Consider the following 14,328-nt stretch of genomic DNA (forward strand, 5'->3'; position numbering starts at 1 on the left):
GTCTGACGGAATACTCTAACGGCATCAGATAACACCGTGCCTTGGCCGGCGTGTGGGTGGTCGGAAAATTTTTCTAAAAATTTGGGGATGTTCCTGAGGTTGAGTAGATCATCGTGGTATATTCAAATACCCCATTTGAGCAATGTATGAGAAGTTATATCCTAGTTTTGTGTATGTGCTTTAAATAACGTTTATTCCTAATGGCAATTAAGTTTCAGTTAGGGTTTGGCCGCGCGTGGGGGCGCTTCTGGAAAAATTTTCTAAAAATGTGGCGATGTTCCTGAGGTTGAGTAGATCATGGTGGTACATTCAAATACCCCATTTGAGCAATGTATGAGAAGTTATATCCTAGTTTTGTGTATGTGCTTTAAATAACGTTTATTTAGTTATTTTGCATATCATCCTGAGGACGAGGGCCATCAATCGAGGCAATGGGGCTATGACCTTTCAACATATCAGTGAGTGGCCTTTTGGTTTTCCGTATATACCTATATACTTGAGATTTTTTCCCAGAAAATGAATTTGAATGATTATACGTTTTGAAATGCCATGCAAAGTATCTGCCTATTTTATTTATGCATTAGTAGTTGCATATAATTATGATTGGTGCTGTGGACGCACATGTAAGTGCCAGGTAAGTTCATAAATTAAAGATTTGAGGTTACTTCAGTTATGTGAGATATGATGTGATGTATTGAGAGCTCATAAACCTGCACCCCGGTTTTAATGCTCCCACCCAGAGTTAGGGCACAGTCCTTCACGTGATGTTCACCTCCCGCACCATATGCTTACCTTGGATCCAAGTTAGGTGCACAGGTTTGTCGTACATACCACTTTAGGTGGTTTCGACTTGTAGGTGACCCGCGATTATTTGCACAACCTTCACGTGATCGTAGCACTAGAGCATATTTACTTTACACCTAATCTTGTGCTACAAACAACTTTAGGTGGTTCCGACTCGTGTGCAGGATTTGATTTGGTATGATTGAGATTGGTTATGAGCTATATACACAGCCGTGCAGATTGAGTTAGAGGGATTTGGCTGATGCGATATTTGACATTGATATATTTTGCCTGGATTACTGATAGCATTACATTGAGATACTTTAACATGGTATACTTCTATGGATTTTCATCTTGAGTATGATTTCTGACACAGCTTATTATTATTATTATTTTCTGGGCAATTATACAGGTTTTACGGCAAGGGGTTAGAATTTTGAGAAATGAAATGATTTTGAAAATCTTTGTTTTTACCCAGTCACACTTTTTGTTTTGCGCCCATCCAGGTTTTAGGTAGAAGTGCTTTGGAGGATCACGAGGATTTCAACGGGGGTTTTGACAGAACATCATAAATGTCGGATCACCCTTGGGTGTTGTATAATTAGCACTTGTCCTGCTTGACTGCATCTAGAATATTTATGCTCTGGTTGTGTATTTCACCCTTAATCTCGCACTAGCACTGTATCTTAGCTAGTTATGCTAGTAGTTTGGTTTTTATTCCTTCGAAATTCCGTTATATTTTTATTGCTTCCGTACTGTGCACATGGTTACGTCACTCCCACGTGACGGCCAGCATGCCTCCATCTAAGTCGTCGTGTCATGGTTGCCAATAACTCACCTCATAAAAAAAAATTAAAAAAAAATTTGAAAAATATAAAAAATATATTTATCAACACACAAAATGTTGTTGCTGGCAATAACTCACATCACACTTGCCTGCTGGTGGTGTTGTTGCTGCGTTGGGGGGCTGGGAGGTTGTAATTGGTGTGGTGGGCGGCTGAAAGGTCGTTTTAGAGGTGGTTCAATGTCGGGGAAGTGAATGCTAGAGATTTGAAGTGCCTGACAAATCTGGTTCATCAAATTGTTTTGGGCTGCAATCTGAGACTGCTGGGCGGTAATCCACTGCTTTAGGTTTGCCACTTCAGATGTTAACATTTTGACAGTTCTCTGCTTGGAAGATGAGGCAGACAGGTCTCGAAGGCGGGTTTTCCCAAGCCCCCGGTGAACATTCCTAGGTCGACGATTAAGGGTCCGATTGAGTGTGTCTGTCATGATTTGAAAACCAGCGTCCTCAAGGGGAAACACCTCCTCGATCGGGGTCTCTACGGGAATTAGGACACAATCTCCTCCAGAACAGTCTGGCCCTTCTCCACCATGGTGGACTAGAAAAATGAAATAAACAATTTAATTTGAATATACATGTAATTAATATTAATACTAATTTAATATTAAAAAATTGAAATAACTTACATGAAGCTGCTCCGTCAGCTCATCCCTGGGCCGAACATACATCTCCTTGAACATGTCAATTTCTGGAAACTTTGACCCCCCCTGAAAAAAATTTAAAAAGTGTTAACATAGATTACCAATTGTGTAATCAAGAGTAAAAAGATTAAAAACTTAAAATAAATATACGGTTGCCTTATATTGCTCCTCCAACCTATAAGAGAAGCATTGTGAGCCAAATCGGTGAAGAAGTTTCTTTTTTGACCAATTGATCGAGTTTGCCTTCACTTTTTTTTTTCAGAATTAAAAAAACATATTAGTTTAGATATTTATAACAAATGAATGAAAAAATGAAAATTTTATTGAAAATTGTAAATTTTTTTTATTAATATATTATTGAAATATATATTATACGTACTAGGTATTTCTTGTAACATCCCACATCGTCCAAGGGAGTGGATCTTGTAAGCCTTATATGTATATTCCCATCTCTACCTAGGACGAGGCTTTTTGGGAGCTCACTGGCTTCAGGTTGCATCGAAACTCCGAAGTTAAGCGAGTTCGCGCGAGAGCAATCCCATGATGGGTGACCCACTGGGAAGTTCTCGTGTGAGTTCCCAGAAACAAAACCGTGAGAGCGTGGTTGAGGCCCAAAGAGGACAATATCGTGTTACGGCAGAGGCGGGGCCCGAGATGTGATGGGTGCCTGGGCCAGGATGTGACAATTTGGTATCTGAGCCAATCCCTGGCCGGATGTGTGCCGACGAGAACGTTGGGCCCCTAAGGGGGTGGATTGTAACATCCCACATCGCCCAGGGGAGTGGATCTTGTAAGCTTTATATGTATATATTCCCATCTTTACCTAGCACAAGGCTTTTTGGGAGCTCACTGGCTTCAGGTTCCATCGGAACTCTGAAGTTAAGCGAGTTCGTGCAAGTGCAATCCCATGATGGGTGACCCACTGGGAAGTTCTCGTGTGAGTTCCCAGAAACAAAACCGTGAGGTTGTGGTCAGGGCCCAAAGCGGACAATATCGTGCTACGGCGGAGGCGAGGCCCGAGATGTGATGGGTGCCCAGGCCGGGATGTGACATTTCTCATCTTGAAAATGGCCGCATAGCCACTTCCATTCATCTTGATAGTCCACCAACTCTATAGGGCACCCAACTTCTAGAGTGACCTTCGGATCTTCATATAGCTCATAATGCTTGTAGAGGTTACTCTTCTATTGAGTGAACCTACCAGAGCAAAGGTTGTTGATGTACTGCATTTGATTGGCATTGAGGTTGGAAAACTCATACTCAACAAATAAATAGTAGTTAAAATTTATAATCTTTGTATACTTTAATAAAAATTTAGTATTTGAGGTTGAAAATACTTACCGATAATTCATGAAGAACTACTTCCTTGACTCCTTATGGGACAGGTCTCCATGACTTCCATATAAGGGGGCAATGGTTCCTGATAATCGAGCCAAAGTCGGTGCCCAACGCAATGTGCTGCTCCTTTGTTGCAGTCGCACAATGTCGAGGATCCCATGTAATGATGATCTTCTCAGTCGTGGCACGAGTGGTCTGAGAAGTCTTTTGTAGCCTACAAGGGCCCTTGGTTTTTTTTGACCTACCAAATAAACAAAGTAAACATTAGACGAATTCTGGTTTCTACCGAAAATTTGGCAGAACCTCCCATAAAACTATAACATTTCCTAAAACCTCCAGATAATATAACAACAAAAACAACACATCTACCTAACAATTCAAACAGTTTATACCAATTGGAGACGTTAAAACAAAATTTACAACTTGTTGATATACAATTTACTCAGTGCTACTTAACAATAATTAATATAGGTCAAAATCACAATTCAAATTAACTAGCAAGCATGCATGTTATTCTCTGCAGAAAAGGGATCATCTCGTTGACAAAGAAAGATGTAAAGTAGGTTGATTGCTATTTAGCTTAGCATATTCAAAAGAATATAACAATCTTTTGCAGCTGCATATCAAAATGTTCAACCCAATAAAATCCACACTAATTTTTCTCAGTAAAATTAGTTGGAAAAATGGTTATACATGTGTGTGTGTGTGTGCGCGCGCATGGGACAAACAGTTCAAACTAATACAAATACTCTAGTTGCAAGGTAGCTTAAGACTGGAAAACATTTGTATCCATTAATGGAGACTATTCTGAATTATTGTTTACAGTCAATTTGCAAGCCAAAACTTGAGAAAATATTAGAAACCACATGTGGCACTCGTATATTTGTAAGGAACATAGCATTATGGCTATGAATAAAGATGAAACTAGAAGCAAGCTTATAAATGTATAGAGCAAGCTTACCTGTATGGGACCCTTTTTCATGGACAAAGGAAGCCTCACCAGATTGCTGGGCCTCTTCAGAACTCCAGGGCCGTCGATGAGTTTGTTGGGCGCTTAGTATAGGATGCATCACCGAAGAAGTTGATGACGCAAGAGCCATATACACCGTTGACCCCAAAGGCATGACTTGAGGGACAGCCGTCGTGGTCACATCAGGTGTGGAGGTGGCAATCGCACTACCTCCTGGAGAAGGTATCTGACTGCCCCTACTAGCTGGCCGTCGGTTTGATATTAAGTTCCACATCTACAAAAACAATTAATTAAAAAGTTACATTTCACTACTTTAATATGGTTTGGATATACTAAAACATATCTTAACATTGACAGTTAGAAATAAATAAATGAAATCGTAAACAGAGTTCCAAATACATTCCTAAGTTACAAAACTTGTACAAATTATGAATGGAAGACAGTTACAAAACTTGAACAAACTGACAGCAACTGGTACCATGATAGTTACAAAACTTGTTGCATCCATGTCCATGTGTAATGCAAATGTGAATGAGGGTAGAATGTGTGATATAGTAGCTCAATGTTTGAGCGAATGGGATGACATGACAAAGTTAAATACGGAGCTCAATTCCCAGCAAACAAATAAAATGAGAACTTATAGCAAGGTTTTGCATTCTTAAAATGAGATGATGAAATTAATTCCAACTAATTATCAAATGCATGCCATTACAAAGTCAAAACCAACATATTATCAAATCAATAATAGGTAGTAGTTAGATTTTGCATGGTGAAAATTAGTGAGATTTTAGTGAGGTTTTAGTAGTTAGAATCCGTAGTTGGATTGATGATATTGTACATACGGAAGAAGTAACTCAGAAATGAAGGTAAAAATCTCAGAGAAAGACTCTGACTTTTATTTTATTTATGTGTATGTGATTATAAGATTGAGGAACAAAAATATAATCCAGAGTATCCTGATATTGACAATGAAAAATGCAGTAGATAATGTGTTAGCATTTTATTTTGGAAGTGTAACTAACTGCTCACATCATTTTTTGCAGTAAGGACTAAGAACTTATTTCCTCAATGAAGAACACATATGCATAGCTCACATAGGGGTGGCAAATTTAGCATTGTATCGCATGAAGGCATTTTTTCTTTTCTTATAGCTTTAAAAATAAAAGAGCAAATTAGGTCAAAATAGTATTTGTAAGTGCTTGAAGGCATCGTCAGGCTCTTATGGAAAGAACTGACTTCTTTCTAGATCTAATATGCAACTTTTACTAATGTAGTCAATGAAAACTTCAAACTAATAAAGCAAATTAAGAAATTATGCAGCCTATTTAGTATGTTATATCACTTTCATTCCTATACCACTGATAAAGTTAGAGCACCCAACCAAGGACCAATTGACAATGAGTGGAGAGGCACAAGATCATTAATATATTCCTATAAGAGACTTCACATTCCAATTGTGTATAAACACACTCAACAATACCCTCATGTGTAGTGTAGAGTAACTTGAGCTAAACACAGGGAGCTAAGCGCGCGAACAACACATACATGGGATGACATGAGAGCACATGTAGCTGTTGGGGCTTGACACTTAGATTATGTGCTTGGATACGTGATGTAAAATTATGTGTACGGCTTTGCAGTCTCGACGTAAAGATTTATACTCTAAACAACGACTGCACCATTTTAAACCCAGACACATAAAACAAATTGCAGCTACACACCTTCTCCATAACCAATAACTGAAAAGGTTCAAAACTCCATCTAACACAAAAATTGGTTAAACATAATCGATATAGAGACATACCGGAAACATAAACAAATGCATCAAGATCCAATTTTGATCCTACCTTAGGAACAATTATAGTAAGGTGGGTACCACATGCATGCTGTGACTACAAAGATGCTAATTTGAAGTCTCAACTCTGATAATAAGAAAAGAACAAGCAACCCCTCTTCTCACGAAAGACATATCACGCAAAAATAATCATCTCATTACCCTAATTGCCTTGATTTTCTCAGCAAATAAACATAATTACAGAACAACGAAATGATGCTAAAACAAAACAAAACTCAATAGAACCCAAATCACAAACCCTAAACCCAAACTTTATCGTCAAATCTTCAACCCCATAAACCCTAAAACAAAAAAAAAACAAAAACCCAACATGCTAAAAATGATTAATCAAACTTAGAGGAACCGAATTATTCAGAAACAATGAGAGAAAAAAGATTAGACCTTGGAGAGTTCAAGGAGCGCGCTTTCATGAAGTTGGGGGTTTCGTGTTTTCATCCTTTCAAATTTCTAACTGTCCTAATAAAAGATTTTGTCCCGGTAAAACACATTTTTCATTATCTAGAAACAAAAAAGAAATACATATTTATAATCAAAACTAATTAATAAATTAATCAATAACCCTAGATCCCCAATTCGAACTCTAAATCCATAACCCAGGAGTCCTAATTCCAACCCTAAATCCCTTACCCAGGATTCCCAATTCCAACCTTAAATCCCTAAATGTTGTAATTAGAACAATTCAACAGAAAAATCAATGAAAATTGCACTTATAAATAATTGAATTAAGGGAGATGAATTAAGGAAGACTGGGTGCTTACCTAGTAATGTTGCGGCGGCAGCGATAGGGTGTGGCATAGGAGTGCGGCAGATGCGATAGGGAGAGTGACAGAGAGACAGAGAAATAGAGAGAGTGCGAGAGAGGAGAGAGGAGCTTGAGATAGTGAGTCTAAGATAGAAAGAGTGCGAGTGAGGGAGAGAAGAGAGTGAGAGAATAGAGAGAGAGGGGAGCTTGAGTTCAGACAGAATCGAGAGAGAGATTGAGTGCGTCTAAGATAGAGAGAGAGAGAGAGAGAGAGAGAGAGAGAGAGAGAGTTAAGGCGTTGAAATAAAAAGGTGCCCAATTTTGGCAAAACAATCAAATTTTTACATGTTTGCGCAATGAGGGTGTTTAAACTTTCATGGACCCATAGTTTAAAAAAAGAATTTTTAAATATTTGTGCGACAAACATTTATAAAACGTCGTCGTGCATATGTGGAAATTTAATTTATTTTTTGGTTTAAATAAATAAATAATATTTTTAATTAATTTTGTTACAAATGTTAAAGGAAACTTTTGTTTGTATACAAAATAAATACCATTCAATAGATATCATTACATTTACATCACAATTTTTCATTAATCCTCGTCTGAACTAGAATAAATATCGTCACTATCGTTAGATTCATACTCCCATTCCTCTTCGTCTGTAGGCACGTCAACATCATTGTTCGCGCGCTCGGGTGCATTGTATCACAGTAGATCCCCGAGGTTAATCATAATGAGTCGATTGGTATTTCAATTTCAGGACCTCCGGCTACCTGATATGGTTCTTGTACAATAGTCATATCCCGTAGTATATCTGCACCAAGTTCTATTGAAGTCTCCAGTTGTTGGTCAACAACGTCACCATAATCATCATCGGCATTAGGATCTCGGTTGGAAATATCATATAGACCTCTGTGGTAAATCTTCTGAACTACTTCCATCCCCTCGCGCCCTTAGGGTCATCTATATAGAAAATTTATTTGGCCATCGTCGCCAAAATGTAAGGGTCATTGTTATACCAACATATGTTAGTGTTGACCGATAGCAAACCATCGTCTCACTAAACACCTCCAACCCTATGTGGGTTTGTATCAAACCAACGACACTTAAACAGGATAATTTGACACCAATCTTTATAAAGCAATTGTACAACACTTGCCAGTTTTCCATAGAAACCAATGTCTGCAATGTCGCCTGTACTCGAGACATGTACCCCACTATTTTGTGTACAAAGCTTGTCATCACGCTTAGCTACCAAAAAATTGATGCCATTTACATGACAATCGGAGTACAATTCTGCGCTTAGGGGCCTAACAACCAAGTTGCATATTTGCATAATTGTAAATGTAAGTTATTCGTGAATTCACCTAAATAAATGAGAAAAAGTTGTCGTGCTAGTTTAACATTTACAATTATGCAAATAACCCAAAACACGAACAACTTACATTTTCACGAAACCATTGAGGAAACAATTCATGATGCTTTTTGGCATATGAATGTGAAGGATGTTCCCGCTTCATCAACTCTTCATGCTCATCTAGATAGGTAATTGTCTCGTTACAATTGTTAAGTACAAACCAATGTGCTACCTCTAGTTTCATTTTGTCAAACGACTCACCTCTGATTCGTTCACCAAAGGGTTATGCAATTTGGGCAAAAACAGAAAGTTTTTCACTTCTCACACCACCGTCATTATTGCGTTGCTGTCGGTTGAACGTAGTCTCAATGTCTTGTAGGTACATTGCACAAAATGTAAGCGACTCAAATACGACCCATGCCTCCATGATTGATCATTCGGGCTTTGCCTTGTTTCGTACACTCTTTTTTGATTCACCTAGTAGTCTGCATCAATAAACAAAATATCGTATAAAATTAGTCAAATCGTACATACATCACGAACTAAATTATTTATGGCGAGTATATACCTTTCTATTGGATACATCCATCGATAGTTGACGGGTCCGACTAGAAGTGCCTTATCTGGCAAGTGAATCATCACATGGATCATGCTTGTGAGGAAAGTTGGAGAAAATATTTGGTCAAACTTGCATAGCACTTCAATAATATCGTCGCACAACTATTTAATATCAGACTTGCGCAAAGATATTGCAGTTAATTGAGAAAAATATCTTGCCAACAACATAATCGACTTCACCACGTCTTCGGGCAAGAGGTTTTGAATTCTCACTGGGAAAAGGCGTTGAAGTATGACATGACAATCATAAATGTTGAGGCCAGAAAATTTGCCTCCATCCACGTTTGCGCAACGGCTGATGTTTGAAGCATACCCATCTGGAAACTTTACAAAAGATAGAAACTGCAAAAACTCTTTCCTCTTATCTGGTTTCACCAAAAATGATGTGAGCTTCTTTCTGGATATGTCTCTGTCCCTCGTCATCCATAAACCTGGCCTAATGCCCATTTTTTCCAGATCGATCCTAGCTTTTATTGTGTCCTTTGTTTTTCCCTCGATGTCTAGTATAGTTCCGATCAGTGTATCAAACACATTTTTCTCAACATGCATTACATCGATGTGTCTCAATTTTAATTTGGACAGTACGAGAGTTCGAACAACCTCATCTTGTGTGTCCAGTTTAGATGTGTGTTTGTTCTTGTCCTATTTACAGATTTGCCCAAAGGAGCAAAATCCAATCGATTCACTTGAGCCAAAATTTCATCGTTGGACCATTCTCTGGGTCTTGGCCGATGCTCTGTGCCGTTGAAGAAGGCTGTCTTTTTCTGACACCACTCGTGGTCCCACTTTAGGTCAGCGTGCGAACTAGATATTGTGTTCTCTTTACAAACTGGGTATGTGTAATAGCCCTTAGTGCTCTACCCAGACATCATAGCGTACGCAGGAAAATAATTTATAGTCCACATCATGGCTGCTCTAAAAGTGAACATCTTCCTGGTAGAATTATCGTATGTGGGAACATCATTTTCCTATAATTCTTTTAGTTCATCAACCAATGGTTGTAAAAACACATCAATAAACGTGCCCAAATCTTCGGTTTTCAACAACGTCATTATCATATATTATTTTTTCATACACTTCCTAGGTGGCAAATTAAATGGAATTGCGAAGATTGGCCAAGTGATGTTGTTTTGGCTTAGAACCCCGAATGGATTAAACCTGTCTGTCACAATTCCCAATCTAACGTTTTGGGGCTCACATGTAAAATCAGGGTACAACTGATCAAACTCTTTCCAGGCCTCTCCATCTGCAGGATGTCTCATAGCATCGTCATCCACTCGTCTGTCCTTATGGCACCTCATATCGCTTGCAGTGTGCGTCAACATATACAATCGCTGCAACTGCTTTAATAGGAAATAACACTTAACTTTTTGTGGAATCTTCGTTCTTATATTCTGAGAGGTCATTTTAAACTGTGACTCATTACATATAGGGCATTTATCCAACGCTTTATTCTCTTTGTAGAAGCAAATGATTCCACATAGTATAGGTTTCCATCATCCCATTTTTGACTAAATGGTATCGAACAATTTCAAAATATTCAATCATTAAGTTGTTACACTTTCTACAAGGACACCGAATTTGAGTTGAACCGTGGTTGTTTGCAATTGCAAAATCGAGGAACTCATTTATTCCATCCAAATAATCATCAGCACATTTGTTAGGATTATGTATCCACTGTTTGTCCGTTTCACTTGCAAACAAAAAATATTTACAAGGGTTACAACAACTTCAATTATGACATGCCACCTTATGCCTCTGGTATGGGTCCTATCTCATTTGAGAATGCACAGTTACGTGTTGTAATTTACAGTTCCAACACATTAGAGTTCGATCATGGGAAAATTTCGGCAGCATCTCCCTGCAGCTCTTCAAGTGCACAACGTAGATACAAAAAACTACGATGCACCCGAAGAACGCAAATAAATGCTACCACATTGCCCACGTTCAAACTCTAATGCGTGAACTGTAAAATACAACATGCAAATGTGCATTCTCAAACTGTCCAAGATTTTGGGAAAAATCAAGAATTAATTGGACTGCAGTCATGCTTTCACATCCATTTGCGAAATCCAACTAATTCTCAAACGAGAAACTAAGCTCGTATGAAAATTACAAACCATTTTTTGTACATCCATATAAAAATGATTGCATACAAATACATAAACTCACAACACCTATAAACTACATACAACACAATTTAAATTAATGGAAATTAAATAAGTTAGTTAAGAAAAATTATACCTCCAATTGTTGGAAATTCCACCAGGGGAAGGCAGCTGCTGCAATTGTTTTGCAGCTTCTGCCTTCCTGCATTCTGGTTAAGTTGAGTAAAGTGAAAGACCTTGTGCAACGAAAGCATTGTTGTGCAAAACATTGGGCTTCAACTTTTTGGCGCCAGGCAACTACGATTTCCCACGTTTTTTAAACACATTGTGCGACGAACCATAGTTCATCGTGCATTATTTTATAGGAAAACTAATAAAAAGGGCTTGAAAACTTTGAGTTTTAATGATAAGGACAAAAGAAAGGGTAAAGTGAATAGTACCATGTTTGACTTTTTAGTGTAAAAATGTGGTTTTTCGTTAAGGTGAACAGTACCGTAGGCTTTTCGTTAAAACTCCCTTATTTTATTTTATTGAGTTGTTTGTTTTTTTAACTTTCTTTTTTCAATTTTTTTTTCATTCACTCTTCAATTTTTTTTCAAAACACATAAATACTTACTAAATCATGAACTGAAATCGTTATACCATTTGTGCATAATTAATTAATATACATATTTATTAAAATGGATTAATTTTATTAATATTAAACATTAAGTACATATTTAATAAAACTCTTCATACTAAAAAAACTTAAAATTCAGATCTAATTACTTTTTAGAATTGAAATAAAAAACCCTATTCTAGTCATCCGCCGGTACTTGTGGTTCTTGTTGTAGTTTTGCTGTGCATTGATTATCAAACTTCCACTCCCGGAAACGCAACTTGAACATGTTGTCATGCAAAAATTAATAAATTAAAAGATCACTATTATATTATATTTAACAAACATTATTATTTAACTAATAAAATTAACACATATAGCTAACTCATCAATCATGTGCATCTTTAGCTCCTCGGGGATGGCTCTCCAAGACTCCCAATCCACATCACATTTGGTACGCACCAATGCTCCAATGTTAGACCAAAAGCTGGCATGCTGTTCTGATTTCACAACCCCTATTACTTCGTCAGCAGTGATTCGGTAACGTCTACGACCATAACTTTGTCGGACCCGTACCGTAGCAAATTTCTTCTTTTCTATCCACAAAATATATTTTCATAATACATAATCTAAATAAAAAATTTAAAAAAAATGAAAAATTTACAACGCACACCTTTTTTGGAACCTTTGCCATCCATTGTCTTTGATGAATGCGCACCACTGTCGGCCATTGTACCAACAATCAAAGAACGAACTGATTATATTTTGCAGACTAGGTAAGCGTTTTTGAAACAAATTGTGAAGAATAAGGAGAGCAGAAGCGCACATTTACAGGAAGGTTAGGGACTTTGCGTTATGAACACTTTGTCGCGCAAACATCTGTACTAAACACAGTATTGATTTCTCTGATTTAGATGCACCAAATACGCTGACCTAAAATTGAATGCCTTTTGAGCGATGAAAGCTTTGTCGTGCAAGGTTTTGCATAGCGACATCCTTTTGTCACTCAAGGCTTTGCACATCGACAAGATTTGTCGTGCAAACATTCTAGCGACGAATGTGATAGATTGTAATTATGAAGTTTATGTAAACATAGATATCTGTGTTTATGTAAACTTCATAATTACAAACAAATTTTCAGTTATAATATTTATTCTAAAAATAATTAAAACCTTAAGCAAAATTAATATTATATTCCATTCAATTATTTAAAAAACCAAACGGGAATTAAAGTTTAATTAAGTCCAAAAACTTATAAAAAAACCTTAAAGTTAATTATTGTCCAAAAAACATAAATTTAAAGTTAATTATAACCTCCCTCCAACGCTGCCTCCATCAACTTCATCAACTCTTTGTTCGTATCGTCATCAAGAGTATACTTACACTGTTACACATATATGCAAATAATTAATTCCAACATATAATAAAAAAATTTCACAAAATTAATTATTGATCCATCAACAGTATACTTACTAATAATTCATCCATCACCGTCTTCTTCACATTCTCGGGCACATCTGTCCAAGAACGCCACTCAGTAGTAGGACAATTATTCCCCATGGTTACAACAATCGCATGCGTGAACTCCACATGGTTCCTCAAATCATTCGAGTTGGCTGGCACATTCTGATCCTTGTTTTTATCCTCCATCCCAGCACGAACAGAATTGTGAAGAATATGGACAACAAAATTGGGAAAAATAAGGAGAGCAGAAACACATATTTATAGAAAGGTGAGGGCCTTTGCATGACAAAGGCTTTGTTCCGCAAAGACCCACACTAAATACAATGTAGATTCCTATTGATTCACATGCACTGAATGCTCTAATTGAAAACTAATTGTAACTTGCGCGACGAAACCCTTGTCACACAAGTGTTCCTCGGTTTCCTATGCGTTGAATGCTCTGCCCTAGAAACTGAACAAGCTTTGCGTGATGAAGCCTTTGTCACGCTAAGGTTCCGCGAGAAGATCTTGGTCGCGCATTTATTTTCGTTCAAAAAAAAAAAAAACACTCGTGGTTTTCTTACTGGCTTTGCATGATGAACATCTTTTTTTCGTCGTGCAAACGTTTTTGTGCGATAAAGTTCTGCGTCACGCAAAGTAGACTAACCTTGTGTGACATAGATATTTTCTTCATTGCGCAAGGAGTCCTTGCACGACTGATTTTGCTTTGTCGTGGAAGTAGTTTTTCCTACTAGTGCTAAGAAATCAAGAATATTCATCATACATATATAGTTTGAAGTCGTTTATTACTTTTTCAACGTACAAAAGTAGTAGACAACAATGCACTTACATCTTTTTTCTAGACGTTAACCTTTTCAACTGATCATCTAAATTGCGGCATGGGTTTGATTTGTTGGAAGAATCCGACAAAGCTGAGTACAGGTTTTTGATGGGCTATAGTATAGAGAGAGTTTTGGTTATTTAAGCTTAAAAATATTAATTATTTGGGTTATTTATGATTTTTAATT

At 37.3% G+C, this 14,328-nt stretch overlaps 2 long non-coding RNA genes across 2 annotated transcripts in view; both read right to left on the reverse strand.

Moving 5' to 3' along the window:
* The window catches only part of LOC126634585 (uncharacterized), a 65,554-nt gene that overhangs the window by 31,034 nt on the left and 20,192 nt on the right, over window positions 1-14,328 (reverse strand). The window lies entirely within an intron of this gene.
* On the reverse strand, window positions 1,655-7,417 carry LOC126581904 (uncharacterized). The gene is made up of 5 exons (XR_007609206.1): window positions 7,190-7,417; window positions 4,568-4,850; window positions 3,610-3,847; window positions 2,254-2,334; window positions 1,655-2,165 (listed from the first exon to the last, which is right to left on the reverse strand). It is a non-coding gene; the product is annotated as an uncharacterized LOC126581904 (long non-coding RNA).

This window comes from Malus sylvestris, chromosome 1 (assembly GCF_916048215.2).
Source record: "Malus sylvestris chromosome 1, drMalSylv7.2, whole genome shotgun sequence".
In the NCBI taxonomy this organism is placed as follows: domain Eukaryota; kingdom Viridiplantae; phylum Streptophyta; class Magnoliopsida; order Rosales; family Rosaceae; genus Malus; species Malus sylvestris.